This window comes from Penaeus monodon, chromosome 42 (assembly GCF_015228065.2).
Source record: "Penaeus monodon isolate SGIC_2016 chromosome 42, NSTDA_Pmon_1, whole genome shotgun sequence".
In the NCBI taxonomy this organism is placed as follows: Eukaryota; Metazoa; Arthropoda; class Malacostraca; order Decapoda; family Penaeidae; genus Penaeus; species Penaeus monodon.
This window is the reverse complement of record NC_051427.1, coordinates 11,045,885-11,055,155: the sequence shown is the minus strand read 5'-3', so window position 1 is coordinate 11,055,155 and position 9,271 is coordinate 11,045,885.

Sequence of the window (9,271 nt, the reverse complement as noted above, 5' to 3'; positions counted from 1 at the left end):
AGAAAAAAATAAAAAAAAAAAGGCTATACATCAATTTAGAAAAAAAAAATAGTTTAAGGTAACCATTTAATGTGTGGATAATTGTTCATGTGGTAAATAAGGGGCTTTGAAATAGATTTGGTTCCGTGTAAAAGATTTGAAGTGCCTCAGCTATGGTCAGGTCAGATTCGTTTGGATGGGAGGGCAAGATTTGGAATTCATTGGCATGGGTGGTTGTGAAATTTGACCCACGAAGAAAATACATTGAAGCCTCAGTACATTAACGTTTTCACTCTCTTAATTTTGTAAATGTCAGGAATGTTGCTCAGAAAATGAAGTCCGAGGCCAGTGAATGTTGGTGTCCTGTAGATGTTGACAGATAAACAATCTAAGGGAAACACACACACATATATATATACACATATATGTATGTGTATACATATATACATACATATATTCATATATGTGTGTGTGTGTGTGTGTTCATGAATTTATGTATACGTTTATACGTGTTCGTTTTTGTATATAGATACAAAGATAAAATTCACTGATTTATATTAGTTTACGTTATCTCCATCTGTTTCTGAAGTAAATAAATGCCCATTTTGATGCTGACATAAATCTTTATGTCACATAGTATATGATATAGACGATATTAGAAATATAGAACATTTACACAGTAAAATAATTACATACAAATAATATCAATAGTTATAGATAGACTTGAACTTCACTTAAAACATATAATAAAATAATAAAAAAAAACAAATAAATGTATAACTAAAATTAAAAACAAAAAGGAAACAAAAGTAAAAATGTATGAATAAAAATAAAGATAAAAAACAAATGTCTTCATAGCAGACATTATCCTACTGACAAATACTAAGATGGTATTTCAAGGGCTGGAAAATTATTCCCATGGTGAAAAGGCCTCCAGCAAAACGTACGTACGAACACACATCGCACACAGTATATAAGGGGAAGTGTCAACCACTAACCATCATACGCTTACTAACCATGTTTCTCAAGGTACGAAATCCTCCTGTATATCGGAAGGAAGTCTTCAACGTTCGAAAGTATTTACAGTGTTGAGATTAATCAGTGAATGTGAAAGCAGTGTGGGGAAAATTCTTTGAATAATGACAGTAGTGTTTAGATTTGATTCAAATGATATGTATATAGATACGTACACAAATACATATATACATATATATATATATATATATATATATATATATATATATATATATATATATATATTTACGTATGTGTATGTGTATGTATATATATATATATTGATAGATAGATAGATAGATAGATAGATAGATAGATATTTATATATATACACACACGTATATACGCATGTGTATATGCATATATATATGTATATATGTGTGTGTGTGTGTGTATGTATATGTGTATATAAACATGTATATATATTCATATAGACATACACACACACACACACACACACACACACACACACACACACACACACACACACACAAATACATATATATATATATATATATATATATATATATATATATATATATATATATTGATTATAATATACAACATAAACCATGTTTTTGAAAATTTTGTTTATATGTCCCGTTTGGTGGAAGTAAACTGTTTTATTTTTTCATTTGTTCCTCCCCAGAACCCCAACACACATTTTCCCCTTTTTTTGGGGGGAATTAAATAATATAATTTGGGATTTCCCTGTTTTTTCGTAAAACCCCATTACCCCCCTGGGCCCCCCCTAGTTGACCTTCCCCCCCCCCAAAAACAGTACCCGCCCCTGCACTTAAGCCAAATTATGTAAGCATTTTTTCCTTTTTTAAAATTAATAATAAATTTTTTATTTTTTTCCGGACTTTCAAATGGGCCTGCCCCCCCCGCATTATTCACTTCAGCACATTTTCAGCTCCCTTTACAACCGTTCCATTAAAATTTAATCCAGATATTAAAAAATTTTTTTTTTGTTTTTATAAATAAAAAATCGGCCCCCGGAGGCTAAAACCCGCCATTGCCCCTCATGCCCCTTTCAAGCCACGAAACCCTCCCCCCCCCCCCAAAAGAAGTCAATATTACAGGACTCTTTCGGGTCATCGGGCGGGCTCGCCCCGACACACTCCCGCCAAGGGCCCTTCCCCCGCAATTCCCCCTCCCCCCCCGGTAAAGCCGGGCGGGTAACCTCAAATAAAAACGGGAAAAAGACTATTTGAAAAAACCCCTTTTTTAGTAAAATAAAAAAAAAAATTATATTTAAGAATTTCCGTAAACCGTTTCGTTAGAAAAAACCTTATCCCTTTTTAGATTTTCTTAAGTGTAAGGTATTAAAAAATTTTATTATTTTTTTTAAAAATAAATATAAATTTTTATAAATAAAAAAATTATTGTAAAAATTGCAATGATGAAAAAGGGAAAAAAAAAAAATTACCAGTAAAAAAAAAAAAAAAAAAAAAAAAAAATTACAATGGGGTGGCAAAATTTGGAATTCAGTAAGGGTAAAGGGGTTTCATCATGAAAAAGTATAAATGTATATACATATATAACCACAAAAAGGGTCAAAAAAACATATGATACAAAAAGAAAACAAAAAAAAAAATTACAATGGGAGGGCCAAATTTTGGAATTCAGTAATTTAAAGGGGTTTTTTCTGAGAATTGGGCCCCCCAACGAAAGATTTGAAGCCATTAATTTTTTATTTTCCGCTCTTGCTTTTGTAAATAATTTTGAACCCAGTGAATGAGGATTTTTCCTTTAAAAGTGTTGATTTTAAAATTCCAAATTACGGGCCAGATTAGCCGGATTTAAAATTATTATTTTTAGCCCAATATGCAGTGAGGGAATAAAATTCTATTAGAGCTTTTAATCGTTTTTCGACACTTTTAATAAAAAATTGCTCTTGAGAGCGTCATTTGGGAGAGGGGACAGGGGGTATGACCCCCTAGGCTGTTTGCTTCCCAAAAGACACAATTTTTTAATTTTAAAAATTCACCTATATTTCAGCTTAAGCCCCTGAAAAACTCTTTTTTCACTTTGCTCGGGTATTTTTTAAAAAAAGTTAGGGTTTTCATAATAATCTTTTAAATTTTTCTGTTGGCGAATGCTGCCAAGTTTTTTGGGTAGGGATGCCACAAACTCCGCCCGTTAATGGCGTCCGTCTGCAGAGTCAATCGCTCTCTTGCCGTAATTTGCTTGGGAAAGACGATATGACGTATGGCGATTTTGGGTGGTGTGGCAACAGTAACTGGGGGTTGTTACCAAAATCACGCCTTTACGCACTCCTGTGGGTAGGTTTTACCTGGGGGTTTAAAATGGCCCCGGCTAGGAAAACCCATGGCCCTCACCGACGGAAAAAACATCTCGTCCACGTTTTCCCCACGAAACCCCCGTCATCTCCCGGGAAACCGACCCCCTTCAATCTATTGTAGTAGTTAGGATTTTCAAAGAAATAATAAAATGAAAAAAAATAAAAAAAAATCTTTCACGCTATGGGGACGGGGGCACTAATTACCGTCCTCCCCCCTTCTCAAAACCCCGGTTAGAGAAGGGGTGTTGTCATTGAGTATCAAAGGGTTTTTCATTAACTCATGATATCCATGCACTTAAATGAAATTTTCTACTTGTCTTTCATATAGCAAAATATTTTATTTTTGAATGACATTTTCTTGTCTCTCCCCGTTATGCTTTACGTGCCCACGGCGCCATCTTTGGTGAAACCAGTTGTTTTTTTCGTGATCCGCAGACCCCAGGTTTAAAAATATCTTGTATTTAGGCTTGATATCCCTCGGGTAAAGCGTAATCATGGTCTTTGGGGTTTTGTCTTGTTGTTTTTTTATCACTGGGGGCGTTTCTTGTTATTTAGCCCCGTGAAAAACCCGTTTCTGGGGTTCAGGGCGGAAAATTCCCTATAGCCCTGATGATGCCCTTTTGGCCAAACGTATTTCTTTTCCCCGTTTTTATCCTTTAAAACCCTGTGTTTCAGAGTAACCAAACTTATATCAGCAGTGATTAGTCTTTTAAGGTTTACGTCGCCCCGACTAGGAGGATATTCGAATGATATTAAGGTTTAAATATAATCCTTCTACTGTCTTTTTTTACTATTTTTTCGGGGATACTATTTACTTGGGGAAGGGAATTAAAAATTTTTTTTGAACACCAAAACTTGTAAATAAAAAAACCCTTTGATAGTTAAACTAAAATAAATATTTTATAAGTAACAAAAACAGTATTATAGTTCCAAAAAGGAAATAAAATAAATCAAAGTTCGTGACAGGCGTTTTTTCGGTAGACTAAAATATTATACAATTTTTGCTTTTCCAGACACGTGCTCTTGCCATATCAGCTCCAAACACTATTCAACACGTAAAGCTTCATCTGCCCGAGCTTTGAAAACTTTTCGAATCAATCCAGCGATCGTTTAGGGTTTCATCTACTCCCATAAAATATTTTTTAAACGACTGTACATATATATATACACATGTATGTATGATTATGTATGTATAAGTGTTTTGGTGTGTGTGACCTGCTAGGTTTGCGTCCATGCTTTATGATTGCTAAATACCTTTCATTTTGTATATAGATAAAGGTAAAATTTAAAAGATATTTATTAGCTCACTAAAAAAACCTTCTTTTTAAATAGATATAAAAAAAAAAAAAACGTCTTTTGAGGAGACATCCATCCCCTATTGAAAAATTACTAAAGGTATTTAAAGGGCAAAAAATTTTCCCACGGTGAAAGGGCCTACGGTAGAACAACTACGAACACACATGCAACGTATATAAGGGAAGTGTCAACCATTACCTCAAAACCTCCTAACCTTCTCTAAAGGTACGAAATCCTCCCTATTGGAAGGAAGTCTTAAAACTGCGAAAAATTTTGCGGTGATGACATTAATCAGTGATGTAAAGTGGTGGGGGAAAAATTCTTTGAATAACGCTGTATTTTTAAATTTTTGTTTCAAATATATATTTAGCTATGACCATTCAGCTACGAAAAATGTTATGTATGGATGCATATGTATGTATATATATATATATATAATTAAATAATATATTTAATAAAATATATAAAATTATATATAATATGTATATAGTGTATGTGTTTCACTATTGCGGCGTATGTGTGGTTAGTTTTAAATTGTTATATTATACGAATAATAATGTGTGTATCTATTGTATACTATGTGTATATACGAAATAAATGAAATTATGATATACTATATTTTGTATGCATTACTAATGAAAACTATACATTTGTGCTATTCCTTTTTAAATACAACGTTCTCATAACAGTGAATTCATTTTTTGCTTTTTTCTTGTTCCTGCACTTAGAAAACGCCCATTACGCACAGGTCATCTTCCTTTCCTTCTTCGTTATAACTGTAGATAAGCAAAATCTGTCGGCGGTCGTCGTCCTCGCCTGGTGGCTGCCTTTTGCTCTGTGCGACAAGGCCCCAGCTACGCCCCCCACCTCCCCCCTACCCCCTGCCCCCTTACCCGCTCCCAAACCACCCTACCCGCCCCGCACCTACACCGAATCCCTGAGAAGTACCTAACAATTTCATTTTACAAATCACTAAAGTTTTTTGTTATTGGGGCCTGCGTAAACCCCATCATTACACACTGCGTTCCTTTTTTTTCCTTTCATTATACTATAAAACCGAGGAAAATAGGGAGTTCCATGGAAACTGAGAAATTTCTCTTTCCCTTGTATCCGCCCGGGTTTCCCCAATACAACTCAACTACGGGTTCCGACGGTACCCCGGCCCCAACTTCGGCCACACTGAGCCCCGCGACGGCTAAAGCCCAAAGCAGCTCACCGTCGCCCTTTCCCCGCGGCCGCAAGCAGATTGTCACATAGTGGCAAGGGCGAGGGTCTGATTCGAGGTCACCTCGGGGGAGGCTCGTCCCCGACACCCCCGCCTACAACCCCTCCCCCCCGCCTACCCCCCCTCCCCCCACTAGCTTAAGTGTTTAAGTGTCAAGATTAGTCATCAAGCTGTATTTTTTTTTTTACAAAAATAAAAATTTTAGTTTGAAAAAATCTAAAATTTTATTCTTACTCCGAAAAAAACGAACCAAAAATGAATTTAAAAATAACTAATTCAATAATTCACTTCTCAGATTTTAAGAATATGAATGATACAATAGTTAAAATTAAAAAAACAAAAAATTATCTATTGTTTACAGAAGTTGATGGGGAAAAGAGTGTATTCATTCTTAAAGATGCATCTTCGGGGGGAATAAAGGAACTCAATTGTGGACTCACCAGAGGAAATCTAAAATATATATCAAAAAAGGAAAGCTATAACCACAACCCATTACATTATGTTTATTATAATTCGAACATACACACCCCAAAACCAGAGCAAAAGATAATGATATATTAATATATATATACATATACATAAAAACTGTAAAATTACACACCACACACAAAAAAAAATTTATATTATAATATATATATAGTTTTTTTTTTTTTTTTTTTTTAGGGTTTTTTTTTGGGTTTTTTTTTTTTTTTTAGTTTTCTTAGAGCGAAATGAATTGTCAATCCTTCTGTACATGCCAGGTATTCTTGCTTTTTCCTTTTGCGAATAAGAAAGTTATAAAACACCCCGTGGAATTTTGATTCTGATCAAAAAAGGAAAAACTTTACTGCTACGAAAACTTTATTGTTTCGGAGATGAAATCGCCATCATATGTCTAAATTACACAAATTTATATAAAAACCACACAAAGTCAAAAAGCTATGATAAAAAAAAAATTAACAGGTACATATCGTTTAAAAAATATTTTTAGGAAACCATTTAATGGTGGAGATTATTCTTTGGGTAAATAAGGGGTTTAAAGTAGTACCCTGGATGGGGTTCGATTTTAAAAAGATTGGAAGCTTCGCTATGTCTGGTCAATTTTGGGGGGTTTGGGGAAAAATTTTGGAATTCATGGATGGGTGTTGTGAAATTTGCCCAAAAAGAAAGATATTGCATCTCATTAAAATTACGTTTCCATCTCTTAATTTTGTAAATGTGGGAATGTTGCTCAAAATGAACCCCGAGGCGGAATTTTGGGTTTCCCCTGTAGGTTTTACAGAAAACAACGGAAAACCATATATACACATATATTATGTGTAACATAATACATCCATATATTCATATATATTTTTTGGGTGTGTTTGTGCTTATACTAGTGTGGTTCATGGATTTTGTAAAACGCTTATACATTTCTTTTTGTATATAGATAAAAAAAAAATTCATTGTTTATTTATTCACGTTTTATCACCACCTTTTCTGAAGTAGATAAACACCCTTTATTGCTGACAAATATGTACATAAATTATGATAAAAAGGATATTCAAAAATAAAAAAAAATTTTCCCAAAAACAAGTAATTAAAATTTTACAATAGTTATAGATAGACTTGACCAAATTAAATAAAACTGAAAAAAAAATAAAAAAAAAAATATATCATGTAAAAACTAAAAAAAAAGAAAAAAAGGGAAAACAAAAAAAAACAATAGATTAATGTATGAATAAAAAAAAGAAAAAACAAACTCTTTATAGCCACTCTTTATTTTTTTGCAAAACAAAGAGGGGTATTTCAAGGGCTAAAAATTTATTCCCCGTAAAAAAGGCCTCCATTTAAAAGTAGTACAAACCCCATCGCAAACAGTAATAAGGGGAAGGTAAAATCCCAACCTAACCATGTCTCTAAAGGGTTCGAAATCCTCCTTTATATCAAGGAAAGTCTTAACGTGCGAAAGTATTTCGGTGTACATTAATCAGGAATTAAAAAGTGGTGGGTAAAATCTTTGGGCGGAGTAGTTTTTACTTTTGCTTCAAATTAATATTTTTTTGATACGTCCCACACAAAAAAAAAATAAAAAATTTATAGATTTTTAAAATAAAAATTTTATTTTTTTTTTTTAAAAAAAAAATTTTTTTTTTTTCCTTTTTGGGGGGGGGGGGGGGAAATAAAAAGATATAAAATATTTTATATAAAAAATTATATAAAAAATTTTTAAATATATTTTTGTATATATAGTATTGAAAATTTTATGTTTTTTGTGTTTTGTATTTTTTTTTTTTTTTAAAATGCAAAAATATAAATTTTTTTTGTATTTTAAAAATTTAAATTTTTAAAATTTTTTTTTTTTTTGGTAAAAATTTAAAAAACCAAACCCCCCCAAAAAAGGGGGGGGGGGGTTTTTTTTTTTGGGGAAGGGGTTCCCCCTTTTGTAGGTTTAACCCCCCCCAAAAAGTAAAGCCCCATATGTTTAAAACAATGAATTTTTTTTTACCATTTGATACTTTATTTTTAAACCCTATTTTAAAAAATATTTTAATTTGGTTAATTTTTTATTTAATAAATTTACTTTTATAGTATATTGGGGGAATCCAATACTTATAGAAAACTAATTTTGCATTTTTTGAGGTAAATAAAACCGTTCCCATGGACCCCGGCGGAAACTTCCCCATATGTCCCGGCCTTAAAAAAACCCCGGGCCCTAACCCCGACCTCCCCCCCCCGAATGAAAAATGGGAAAGGGCGCGGTCTTTGCTGGTCCTCGGGCACCAGCCCCCGACCCCTCCCCCCTACGCCCCTCCCCACCCCCGGGCCCCCCTCCCCCCCCTTGCAAAATTTTTTGACCCCAAAAAACCAAAAGATTTATTTTTATAAAAAATCGGGAAAAATAGTTTTTCCCACACCCAATGAAAATAAAACCAAAAAAATTAAAATTTTAAAATTAAAAAAAAATTATTTTTTTTATAAAGTCATTTACAAAGAAATAAGACTGGTACAAGAAACATTCAAAAATATTGACAGTAGATTTTAACTAAACGTAAAACTGGCTTTGGGCCCATCGACTCAGTTTTCCCGACCCCTCAAGAACCAAGGCTCAAAAAAAACCCCCCCCCAAACAGATGAAATGGAAAAGAATATTTTAAAATAAAAACCCCATCATCCCCAACCCATAAAAACGTTTTTAAAAACCCCTCCATATTAAATGTTAAAAATTTTAAAAGATATAATTAAACAAATTTTTTGTTTTTTTTTTTTTTAAAGGAAAAACCAATTTGAAAAAATTTCCTTTTTTTTCTAATGAAAAAGAAAAATGGTTCGGGGAACTTTTTAAAAAGGAAAATTATTTCTGGAGATCATTTTAAAAACGTTTCGGGGAATGAATCGGACTAGTCTAAAAAAAATACAAAATTTAAATAGAAAATTCCCAAAAAGGTTGAAGAAACATAGTAAAAAAATAAAAAGGTTTTAAAATTTCA